Here is a 13074-nt window from a genome sequence, read left to right as displayed (position 1 = left end):
ATATGTATATGTATTTACTCCAATAATATTTTAGAAGTTCATTAGCCTGATTTTACCAAGAGCTGCAACTTTGTACAAAACATATTCAAAAGGTCACAAGAGCTGTTGTAAAAAAAAAAAAAAACTCAAGTGAAAAATTACATCCATAAGAACAGTTTCATGTTATTTTTAGTTTATTTGTTACAATAAAATATACAAAATAATTTCAAATCATAATATTTTGATAATATAAAGTTGTCTGGAAGAGGAGACTAAAGCAAAAGGTTCTCAATGAAGAGGAATTGGGGGTTTATATTGAAAAAACATAAGGAATTATACATTTGAATGACCTTCATCAGCTTTTTTAAATTCAAACTGTTTAAATATAACTAAAACGGACTCCATCAAATATCACCAAATTATTTGCTGGAGTTTCAAACTAACCCAGAAGCTGCAGCAAATAGTTTTCTAATTTACACTTGTGCTAGTCTGTACATTTAATTGTAATTCTTCTATTGTGTTCTAACAACTAAATAAAGGTCTTTCTAACAATGTATAAAATGGAAATGAGGACTCAGCAGCAGCTTGCAGCGTAACACTTCCCTCGACAACGTTTCATTAAGATCTCTGTGATCCATTAGAGTCACTAAACACATTAATGCATGTTGTGTCAACACGTGGGTCTCTCATGGCACAATGCCGTAATGAACCAAAATATCATTCAGAGACTGATGGAGCCAAATGGACCGCGTCGGGGATCTGAACGACACGTAGACGGGCCATAGGAGGTGAACTATTCAAACCAACAAAATGCCTTTGAGACAGAGCGATGCCCCCCCCCACTCCCCCGCCTTTTGCAAGACCTTCACAGCACACAAAGTAAAGAGCATGGCCTTCGCAGAAATACGCCCAACTGCCAGTATCTGTGGTTTTCTTCTTGTTTTTTTAAATCAGTCTTCTACAAAACGCTGTGGAGTGGTTTAAGCGTGGCACGACACATCGAGGAGTAGTTAAAAGAAAAAACAAGCGTACAGAGGTTGCATCGTAATCAACCAGCATCTGAGAGGAGGATAACAGACAAACAAAAGTCAGAGCATCAAAAGAGCACATTCTTTACTATTTATCTACAGTTCAGATTTGGGGCGAGGAAGCTGCAAATTCAAAGGACACGTTAAACAAAAATGAAGGGAAACGATGACTCAGTAAGCTTGGCTTACAGAATAAAGTAATAACAATCAATAAATAAAGCAGAATGCAACTTTGGAGTAAACCGCATATGAAAAGAAATAACAGTAGTTTGTTTTTGTTTCTGATTTTCCATAAATTTGGATAATCATTTTGCTGCTGCACTGCTCCAGTGTGTGTAACTAAATGCCCAGCCTCCCTAAGGACGAATGTTTTCAGCAAAGCTACTTCATTAGCTCTTGATCACAGTTTTCCTTGAAGGTCCCACATTACGAGTGACGCTTCGTCAATACGTTGCTGATGCATGCTCACCGGTGCATTGATTAAGCCACAAAGGGTGGCTCAGAGTGGCCATCTATGAATGTAGTGAGGCAAAACCACAAAAAGGATCTCTGTTTTTTTCAATAACTTCTTTTTGACACCCTTGAATATGAAACCGAAATTTGTTTTTGTGTGATGCATACGCACTTTAATAAACACAAGATCCAAAATGAGTGCTAAATTCCCACATTTAGACTGGCCAGCTCATGTTTCTCTCACTCCTCGTGGATTAATTCAAGCAAACTGTAAACACGTCCTGTGGAATGAAATTCAATTCAGACGTGATGCTGAACATCCAGAGGTGCCCCAGGAGGAGAGGAGAAGATGAGACCTGATAATGGCCTCATTAGCAGTCTGTCAGTAGCCATTCCATGCAGGCACACCATGCAGCTGATCCACTTTAACCCTTACAGCTCCTGACCTATACTTTCAGACCTGTAACTTGCGTGCTGTTGCGCTCCGTGGCCTTTGACCTCACAAAATACACTCTTTCCTCGTTTTGAGTGTTGTTTTTCACTGAACTAAGTCGCAGAGCCACCTGTGTGGTTGAAGCTGCACCACCAGCCCGAAGCGGCGGCAGAATTAACAAGCTCGAACAGGCACTCCATGAAAACAATACAGATCAATTTAATATAGACGCCAAGGTGTGGAGGGCATAATATCGGAAGCATAACAGCACTGGCCCACACCACACAATCGTAAACCAATTTAGGACCATTTCAGGCAATTTCCTGGGGGCTTCCACTTGTAAGAAGACTTCAATAAATCACGCAGACAACAAAGGAAATATCTGTTTCTGTGAAAATAGAGGACGCCACGGGGTTAGGTCCATGGGACTGCAGAGGGTTGCATTTAAAGACTTGTTTAAATAACATTATTAAACATTTAAAAATCTTCTGGGGAGGAAATGTTGCTAACTCATTATGACAAATGGATTTTCAACAGAACAATGTGTCTCATATAAAAAAGTAGCAGGAGTAAGAATTACATCTTTTACAGTTTTCATGGTTGAACCGGGATCAGATGACTAATGGCTATATAAGCTGCCCTTCATCCTTTATATGCACAATAACCTCAGGGCCAGATTTGTTTGTCACCAAACACACACACACACACAAACACAATATTTATAGAATGGTGGGGTCAAAGGAAACATATGAAAAGCACATCATTCCTACACAGGTGAGGTGTATACCTGTCAACTGTCATGTAATCAAAAACAACAACACAGTGTTTATAGTGACTGGTTGACAAGGCTGTAGCCTCTTCTTTTACTGCCACGGTTATTTATAGAGCTGAATTTAAATAATTCCTCTGGAAATGTATGAAAAGTAAATCTCTGGTCTTTCCAATTCAATTGAATCATCACAGTTTTGTCAGGGACAAACACAAAGAATACAAGAACCGTGTCACCGGTCGTGTCTGTGTGAGCAGACCTCACATCAACAAAGACATTAAACCTGAACATTTGATTTGCATTAAATGACCCCTTGACAGTGTGATGGTGGCAAGATGCTGTCTACAATTAAACAAGTGTTAGCTTCCTTTAACAAAAAACATAATTGAATAAATAAATAAATACAATAGTCCCTCGCTACTTTGTGGTGAGACATTTGCAGACTCCCTATTTTGCAGTTTTTCAAAGTAAGATTGTACCAGAGGGAAAAAAAAGATTGTACACGATACATGATTATCAACTTTAATATTACTCATGTGTTTGGGATAGTACAGGATACTATAAAAAGTTAATGAAAAAAAAAGTACTTCGGACAGGTTTTATCTCAATAAGCCTATACTGTATTGCCAGCGGGCAGCACGGTGGCGCAACTGGTAGAGCTGCTGCCTCTCAGCGAGCAGGTCCTTGGTTCAAACCCCGGTCCAGGGGCCTTTCTGGGTGGAGTTTGCATGTTCTCTCCGTGCATGCATGGGTTTTCTCCGGGTACTCCGGTTTCCTCCCACAGACCAAAAACATGCATGTTAGGCTGATTGGTAACTCTAAATTGTCCCTAGGTGTGAGAGTGAATGGTTGTTTGTCTCGTTTGTCTCTATGTGGCCCTGTGATGGACTTGCGACCTGTCCAGGGTGTACCCCGCCCCTCGCACAGTGATTGCTGGACATGGGCACCAGCGACCCCCGTGACCCAAAATGGAATAAGCGGGTAAAGATAATGGATGGATGGATGGATGTATTGCCAGCCAAAAGGACTACATTTCCCAGAAGCCAACAGTGCTTCCAGCCGTTGCTTTCTGCTGAAATGGAAGGAAAGTTTTGATATGATCTGAAAAATGTCTGTCTTCATTCATAGAGACTTGGGCGCTCAGTGGCTGCAGAGAGCCGTACAGAACTGACAGGAAATTGGTCCAGAACTGGACTTCCAGCCTCATCGGTCAATCTGAGTGCTGCTTGCTGGCCCATGAGGCCTCTAAAGCAGGGAGGTCTTGCTTGGAGGTCTGGTGTTTTCTCCGGAGCTCACCGGGACTTTTTTCTTCCGTATATGGACTCAATTGGGACCTTTGGTGTGGTTTTGTTTGCAGTACATAGCTATTGTGCAGTACATATACATATGTTGTTAAAATGACTTAGGTTTAAGGGTTCAGAACATTGCAAATGTGGGTTTATAAAGCCTTAAAGTATATGAAAAAACAAAAAATAAATATAGCATTCCTACTTCATGGTTTTTCACTTGTTGTGGGGGGTGGGGGCGTTTACCCCTGCGATAAATAAATAAATATACTATGCAAGTTTGGTTGTTGCTGTTATTTTTGAGCCAGGCCTTTTCTTCCTGATTCTGGGCACATAGTCAGCAATAAAATAGTTTATAATCTGCCAACTGGAACTCAATGTTGCCTTAAAAAGAAGAGTAAGTATCTCATACAAAAGTTGTAGAATAAAGTCTGTCACACAAGCGGCTGGGAAAAAAACAAAAACTTTTTTAATGTGGATACTGGCTATGGTAAAGAGTGTTCATTGCCACTGCTGGAGCGTTTTTGTATGTCACAGAAGATTTTATTTCAATAGATCAATAGAAATCAGATTTAACAATGAAATGCACAGCATATCTTTTGTGTAAATGCTGCCCTTGGGGACGCAAAGGAAAGGCAAATAGGCACAGGGAAAGAGAAGGAGCGAAAGGGAACGAGGAGGGGAGATTATCGCAGGCATGGCAGCCTGTGTGTGAGGCTTAGCTTGGCTAGGAAGGGAGGTGGAACCCTGTGAATTCTAATGAACTGGCAAGACTCCCCCCAAAACCAGCTCCATCTTTGTTGCACAAGGCCGATAGCAAAGAAAGAGGAGGTGATTAGGAAGGCGCAGCGCCTCTATGGCAAACCAAACAGAGCAGGTCATTTCCCTGTGATAATTATGGCTATAACCAGGCATGAGGGATTGATAATAGACCTGCTTATTCTTCATCCTCTGTGAAGGCGACCGCTGAGTCTGTCTGGGGGAAAACCACGATGATGTGTCTTTTTTCCCCCTTTTTTTCTGTTAGTGGGGTGACTCCAGTAAAAGTTGCAATGGCTGCCGAAAAGGGCAGCAGGGGAACTTGGCCTTTGAGGGAGAAGTTAACGAATGAACTTCATTATTGAGGAGCATACCAGGGAGACCCCCTGGTGTGTGTGATGTATTACCCAGCATCAAACTTGCACAACTCCCCCAACATCACTGGTACACCGTGACATCAGCTCCATGGGGAGGTATGCGTGTAAACCAAAATAGTTTAACCTTCTGGCTTAAGGCTAGAAGAAAAGAAGACAACAAACATGCAGATTTTTTTGTTAAAGAAATTGCCTTCAGTTACCGAAGTATGAGTTTCCTTACTGCTTTTGGGTTGAGCAGTTTCATAATTAGTATAACTCCTGAAACACGTAAAGTGAATAATGAGGCAGTGCCTTTTCCTGTGACTGTTTTGTGCAGGAAACCTCAGAAGGAAACGGTTTTAGCTTAAACTAACACATATTTAACAATCTCTTTCTGTCCTAAGGTATGGCAGATGGTCCAGTGAGGCATTCCTGATCAACGCCATCATTTATTAGCTCTGTTCAAGCATGAAAGTAACTTTTCCCAAGTTCTATGAAAAAAAGGAAACATGACCCACAGGAGGGAGTAATGTTTTCCTCAAGATTGAGGGAGTTCTTCAGGCTATGTGTGACGTGCACCACTTAGCCTTCCCCCTCTTCAAAATGCCTCCACAGGGCCGAGATGGAGTTTCTCTGAGGTGGATGGCACGAAGGATCTCTTTACTGAGCATGCTCTCAATACTTTTACTCCTGACTTATGAGGATGCCATTGGTGCTGGGGAGTGATTCATCACTGGATGTGTTCCGCTTGCACCCTCACACATTAGTAATGTGGTCCGTTGAGGAGGTGTACTGTCATCAGTCTGTACCTAGACCCTCTGAGCAAGGTAGGTCAACAGGAGGCAGCAGCGGCTGGCCCACTTTTAGTCTTTCACAGCACCTTTAAGTTTCCTCCAGCCCTGCCACAGCTGAGCCTGACGGACATGCTTGGTCCAGCCTGGTCAAGGGGAGACACTGCCTCGGTAGAGTAAGCATTTTTACCTCACTTTATCTGTTGACTCAGTAGAGCTTGTCCTCCGAGTGCTCAAGTACAGCAGGTTAAACTAAAGTTGTTCAGAGGCAAAAGTCGGGGGTAAATATACTTAGCACAAAAAGTCAGCAAATTTGCAATTGTTTATTTCTTTGTTGAAAGAATGCTTATTGGCATTAATCTAAAACAATTGTAAAGCCTGTTTCTTTCCCCATAATGGTGCCAAATTTGATAGGAATATCCATTTGTGAGTTGAGCAGCAGGGAGCACGGCGGCGCAGTTGGTAGTGCTGCTGCCTCTCAGCGAGCAGGTTACCCTGGTTCAATTACCGGTCCGGGGGCCTTTCTGGGTACTCTTTGTGCATGCTTGGGTTTTCTCCGGGTACTCCGGTTTCCTCCCTCAGTCCCAAAACATGCACGCTAGACTGACTGGTAACTCTAAATTGGCCCTAAGTGTGAGTGAGAGAGTGAATGGTTGTTTGTCTTGCTTGTCTCTGTGTTCCTGTGATGGACTGGAGACCTGTCCAGAGTGTCCCCTGCCTCTCACACAGTGATAGCTGGACATGGGCACTGGCAACCCCCGTGACTCAAAAAGGAAGAAACAGGTAAAGATAATGGCTGGATGGGTTGAGCAGCTGGGTTGAATGAGTGGGTTGCACCCATGAAAAACTTGCCAAACGTTCTCTGCCAATGCCAAACAGCCTTTTCTTCTATTGACTCAGGCTTGGTGTTGTTTGTTGAAATGGATGATTGAAGCATAAAGAAACAAAACATACTGGTAACTGAACAATTCATTTATTTATCTCAAGGGGTCAATAAAGTTTTATCCGATCTAATTTAACAAACTGAAAACTTAGCATGTGGAAGATGCTTACACAGCCACAACAACCTAGAACCCCCTCATGCTGTTCACCAGCTGTGAACACATGGCTGTGGCATGAAATCCCCAACTCCAATCAGTATTTTTCACAAGTCAGCCCATGTGGTTATGTTGGTCACTCTGGACTGAACAGCATACCCAAACCATTTCAGCAGGTGTTCAATGTGACTCAGGTAAAGACTGCAGGCATGCCATTACATTCTTTCCACTCCAAAAATCTGGATGTAGTTTTTGATAAGCCTGCATTATGGGGATGAACATTGTCATCTTGTAGGAAGGAATTCAGTCCCAGACTGTGGAGACATGGGATTGTCACTAGAGGTGCTGATAGTCTGGCACCTGAATGTCAGCACCTGGGGTACCAGAAGCTTAAAACAAGAGTCAATAGCAGAATAAGCTGTTTGGCATTGGCAGATAAAACTTGGCAAGTTGTTCATGGGCACAACCCACATACTCAACTCTGCTACTCGCAGGCTTTCCAACGGTATAAGATTTCCTGCCAAGGGGCATTGTTACAACAAAAAATAATCTACCTAATACCAATATTCTTACTTTTTGTGCTATGTTTACTTCTCTTCATTCAAAAAGTAAAAAAAAATTAAATAAAATAAATTAAATTTATAATTTGGATGATTAGTTTTCAGACATATCTATCTGAAGCTGCCAGAGGGAATTTCACAACACTTAGATGTTTTGTGTAAAACACCTGCAAACAAAATAACACACAATTGTCTGCTCCTTTTTCCGAAACATAGATCCATTTTAAGTCAGCTTAAGCCTTTGACCTCAACATTGTGGGTAATGCATGTTTAAATACCTACCTCAGTATTCATGTTTATCATTTTACTTGTGAAGATTAGGTGTAAAAAGGCTATTTGAAACCAAAACACAGGATTAAGGGATAATGCTGCTCTGTGTCTTGTGAGTCGACCTTGATTCTGTAATCCAGCACAATACTGGAGAACGGCATATTTCTTGCTCTTGTACATTCAATACCCTCACTGTAGAACAGCTCATTCTGATGTAACGACACAAGTATAATGGCAGCACGCTGAGCGAGAAAGTGATCGGAAATAAAGAGAACTTCTGTGTACCATTTGTGCAAGAAACAGTATTACAGGACTTAGACAAACATTATTGCGTGTACAACTAGAATTGCAGATAAGATGATAAAAAAAAAGAAAAATGTAGACTTATTTGTGGTTGTGCAGACCTGCACTTCTTTGGCCTTGTTGAGAAATGAACTTGATCTTGTTAAAAAAACAACCTGCCGTTACTGGCATCACTTACCGAGTGGACGTTGCAGGTGGGCCCCTTAGACCATTCCACTTCCATCACATATTTAACTCCAGAACACAATATACATGATTCCCTCCACATCAAATTCTGCTTTATTTCACTGACTCCATCTCCTTACCTGTTTTCCCCTTTTCTTTTCCCCCCTCCCCTTTCTTTTACCGTGCCGCAGACACAGTAAAAATGAAAATCTGCCTTTGATGTCTGGGATCCTATAATGCTGAGCAGTAGAAATCCGCATGCCTGTTATCTGCAGAATCTTAATGATGACGGCTAACTTCACAATGGGTTAACCACGTCTCTCTGTTCTCGTGCTGCACGCCCACAGAAACACAAATTAATGGCAACGCTGGGGAAAAAACAGCATGCTTCTAATAAAGCGGATTCAACAAAATGGGCACAATGCGATCAGCACAAATGTCAATGTCTAATATCACGGAAAGCATTTGTGAGTACATCTGCTTTCTTCTCTACGTGTGCAACTTTTATGTTTTTGCTTTTTGCTTTAGTTTCTCAACAGAATGACATTATTTGTCAGGAAGATATGATCCTCAATTCAAACGATCTAGTTCAAGTTCTGTACACAAGTGATTTGTATGCATTTTTCCCCCTGCTGCACTATTAAGTCTGATTGATTTGAAAATGGAGCTTGCACTGTTAAGATCCTTCAATGAAATGATACCATTTGGAATGTTTTATCTTTTTCGCCATATTACAGAACATCAATTAAGCAGGGGTGGAAGTAATAAATTACACATAGTCACATTACTGTAATTAAGTAGATTTTTTGGGTACTTTTACTTTTATGAGTATTTCTTTCAAGTGTGTAATTTTCCTCATACTTAAGTACAATTTAGACCATGTAATCTACTTCACTACTTTTAAAATCAGAAGTTGCTACTGAATATTCAAACCGTCCATCTGCATTTTTGTAGCCAATAAGACTCTCAGATCACAAACGCGCCAATTATCTATGACGTAAGCAAAGGACAACTCCGTAGAGTAGAGAGTCATTTAGAGTTTACTCTTCACAGCCAAACGAAGCTGGATAGACTCTGTAACTTATAAAACCAGCTCCTGCTGACACTGAACAAAAGGTTCAGAAAGTGAAGGGTGACAGAAATGTCAGAGTTTAAGACACTAAACTGTTGTTCGCAGTGTATTTGGAAAAGTTTAAATTCTTCTATGCCAGGCCAAAAACATTTTTGTTTTTTAACAAACAAAATTCCTGCTTTATCTACATTTGTTTACAAAATAAATGGCTTTTGTGTAATTTTTCTGTAATTTATTGTTCGTTTGAGAAAAGTACTTTGAATGTAGCTATTATATACAGTAAATCAAACGGAATGCCTTTTATTGACAACACAATAAAACATCAATTGGTTACAAAGCAATTAATACTCTGAGTAGTTTTTGAAAAGAGTACTTTGTACTTTTGCTTAAGTGTTTTTATAACACCAGTACTTTTACTTATAAATGAGTGCAATGTAAGCAGTGTAACAGTACTTGTACTTGAGTACAAATTTTCAGTACTCTTTCCACCTCTGCATTTAAGGAAAGTACAATTTTTCCTGCTTTTATTTATTTATTCAAATTAATAACACCCCCCCCCCCCCAACACTAAGTAAAGTAAAATTAAAAAAATAAATACATACATAAATCATTATTTGTTTCTACTGGAGTCTTGGTTCCAGGTCATTTCTTGTATTAGGTCGTTTTCACACTAGATAGTCCAGTAGACTCGGTTCGGTTCAGGACCAAAATTCATGACCTCTTGTTTACATTTGCGCTGGTGCGTTTGCATTCACACTGCACTGCGCGGTCGAGCCAACCTGTTGAACCAACCTATTCCCCCGCTCGCCTGCGGGGGCGCTGTACCAAGAAATACTGAAAGAAATGACACAAAAACCTCTGAAGACACGTCTTCTTCTTCTTCTGTAAATAAAAATAAAAACAAAGTGGCATCAAGTTTTAGCAGTTTTAGGAGTTATATTTGGTCATTTTTCAAAAATGGACTTAGCATGAGCAGAAGATGAGACAGAAGACCATGGAGAATATTGTTTTCCACACAAGACAGCTGACGGCTCCATATAAGGTCAGAGCAATGCGTGCTTGTTTACCCTATGGAGCGGGGCTTGGTCTGTTTACATTCACACTGTACTCGAACCGCGCTCGAGTTCGCTTCTACCGGACTGAGACCTAGGTTTTAGCCAGGGCCAGAGTTCGCCTTTTTGTTCTGTGACAGAGTTCAATGGCGCGTTCACACCTCCCTAAACGAACCGGGCTTTCAAAGAAAACGAGCTAGAGTTCGATTAAAGCGGACTAAACAGGGCTGGTGTGAATGCACCCATAGTTTTTATAAACAGAACTTAAATATCTGGATCTTTTGTTTTTTCATTTACCCTTTATTTATACAGGTAGTCTCATTGAGCCATGATAACTCATTTTCAAGAGAGACCTGTTTAGGGAGCAGATGGTGGGGGTTAAGGGCCTTGCTCAGGGGCCCAGAGTGGGGTGAATGAGGGTGGAGGGAGGTGTGGGTGTTTCACCTTTTCCACCCACATTTTGATGTTGACGGTACCGGGAGGTGAACCTGCGACTTTCCGATCACAAGCCCATCTTCTAATCTCTGCGCCACCACTCCCCCACATCATACCATTGCTGTGATTGGTTTACATGAATGGGCAGCACGATGGCTCAGTTAGTAGAGCTGCTGTCTCTTAGCAAATAGGCCGTTGGATCGAATCTGGGCCGGGGGCCTTTCTGGGTAGAGTTTGTATGTTCTTTCCATGCATGCGTTGGTTTTCTCCGGGTACTATGGTTTCCTTCCACAGACCAAAAACATGCATGTTAGACTGATTGGTAACTCTAAATTGTCCCTAGGTGTGAGTGAGAAAGTGAATGGTTGTTTGTCTTGTTTGTCTCTATGTGTCCCGGTGATTGACTGGAGACATGTCCAGGGTGTCCCTCACCTCGACCCCTGCAACCCAAAAAGGAAGAAGTGGGTAACGATAAAGGATGGATGGATCTACATGAACCTTCTGATTGGATAAGAATATAAAAGGATGAAGCCATCTTTAGAGCAGGATGATATCTGGAGGAGCTCCACGACCTCTGTTTCTGTATCCCTTAATGAAACAAGCACTTCATTACATGTGCCTACTCCTTTTGTCACATTGAGTTTGTGCACAAATAAAAGAAAAGAAAAAGAAAACGATGAGGTAGCAAATTCAAAAAAGACATAATCTGTGCCTAGGTAAAAGTGGGCTGACTACAAAGCAAAGTGGTCCCGTCGCCCTCCCCAGTCATGCCAACAACTTCACTTGGCAGAAGCCAGAGTCTCAGCACACCTCTCGCTCCCCAGCCCCTTTCACCTGAGGCGTCAGACAGCCGGCATAAGAGAAATCGCCTGCAGCAGATGGTGCCGCTTACCCATCCAAGCATTGTATCCTTGTCATGTGTCACTTACTCGTTTTCTGGTCGGACAACACTTCAAGACAGGGCCTTTCAGCTGTGTGAGACGCAAAATGGAAAAGAGGGGGGGGGGGGGGGGGGGGGATAGTTGATGAGGTCTCTTTTTACTTCGGCTTGAATACTTTAAAAAGGCCGGGAACCGAGAGAAAAGACCCAGATTAGGAACCGACTAAAGGCAAAGCGGCCTGCACCCATAGTAACCTGTCTAAAACCTCTACAGCTACTCTGACCACACCTGTCCTCCGGTAAGTGATGAAAACAAGTTTTGGACTACAGAATGTATGCAGAAACAGTGCTTGTGCAAAGGTCATTGCCTAAAAGATGAGGCCACGTTGAGTTAGAGAGTGGAAAAACATGGCAACAGAGGAAAAACTGGGGGAAAAAATCATACTGGCCTGGTTCACAACAAATAGATAACTCTATTGATTTCTCTTTTACAGTGACTGTCCATTCCTCACTGCTGTGATTACACCAACCTATTTCAGAAAAAAAGTCATTTACTGTAGATTAAACTGAAATGTCCAAAAGGAAAATGCTTCTTTTGTGTAACAAACAAATAAAGTGAGATGAAACATAACCTACAGTAAAGAGAGGAAAAGCTTTTGTCAATTTGAGCAGTTGGTGTTGCTCTGGGAACAGGAGGAAACAACTGGTTCCAGTGCCATGCTGAGAATCAAATAACTTGCCACAGAAGGAGAGGTTATGTGTAGTGGGGCAATTATCATTTTCACTGCCAACAAAAGCACAGCACCAATAAAATCATTGTGATATTGCTCAACTAATGTTTAAACAACAACAGCAATTTTGCAATAATTAAGAACAACAGAACGCTATATATTATATAATAATCTGATGTAGAGTATGTTGTACTGGATGGCTTTTTGCATTTTTACTTTAACTCACAGGACTGTTCAGTGTTGTATGTTTTGTGCCGATGATTCCTTTGTGTTCGTGTGTACTGCTTTGTGTGCACGTCCTGCTCCACCATGTCTGCGCCTCGCGTCTCACCAGAGTATCTCACTACACGCTTGCTCAGGGGACTCCGGCTGGCTGATCTTCATTATCAGGCCTAGCTTAACAATGTTCTGGATGCACTTCCCACATGAGTGCAACTAACAAATCCCCAAAGAGCCGAATCAAGGCAACAATGTGATGAAATACCTTCAAACAACCACTGAGCATGGCACACCAAGCTATGCAGAGACAACTCACACTGCCCTGGGCGATTCTACAGGAGTGCGCCTGTTGCCAAGCAAAATTACACAGCAACTGGGACGTATTATTCTCCTAAATTGGCAATGTACAGCACCATTAAGGATCATAAATCTCATGTCTGATTAACTGAAAACGCTCAGATCCACTGCAGTTCAAAGCAAAAGATTCAAGTGTTCT

General features: G+C 41.6%; 1 protein-coding gene across 1 annotated transcript in view; it reads right to left on the bottom strand.

The window, feature by feature from the left end:
- The window catches only part of roraa (RAR-related orphan receptor A, paralog a), a 232590-nt gene that overhangs the window by 54326 nt on the left and 165190 nt on the right, over positions 1–13074 (bottom strand). The gene's annotated exons all lie outside the window — the stretch shown is intronic.

Source organism: Nematolebias whitei, chromosome 10 (assembly GCF_014905685.2).
Source record: "Nematolebias whitei isolate Nwh7 chromosome 10, NemWhi1, whole genome shotgun sequence".
Classification (NCBI taxonomy): Eukaryota; Metazoa; Chordata; class Actinopteri; order Cyprinodontiformes; family Rivulidae; genus Nematolebias; species Nematolebias whitei.
This window is presented reverse-complemented; position numbering and strand designations above follow the sequence as displayed.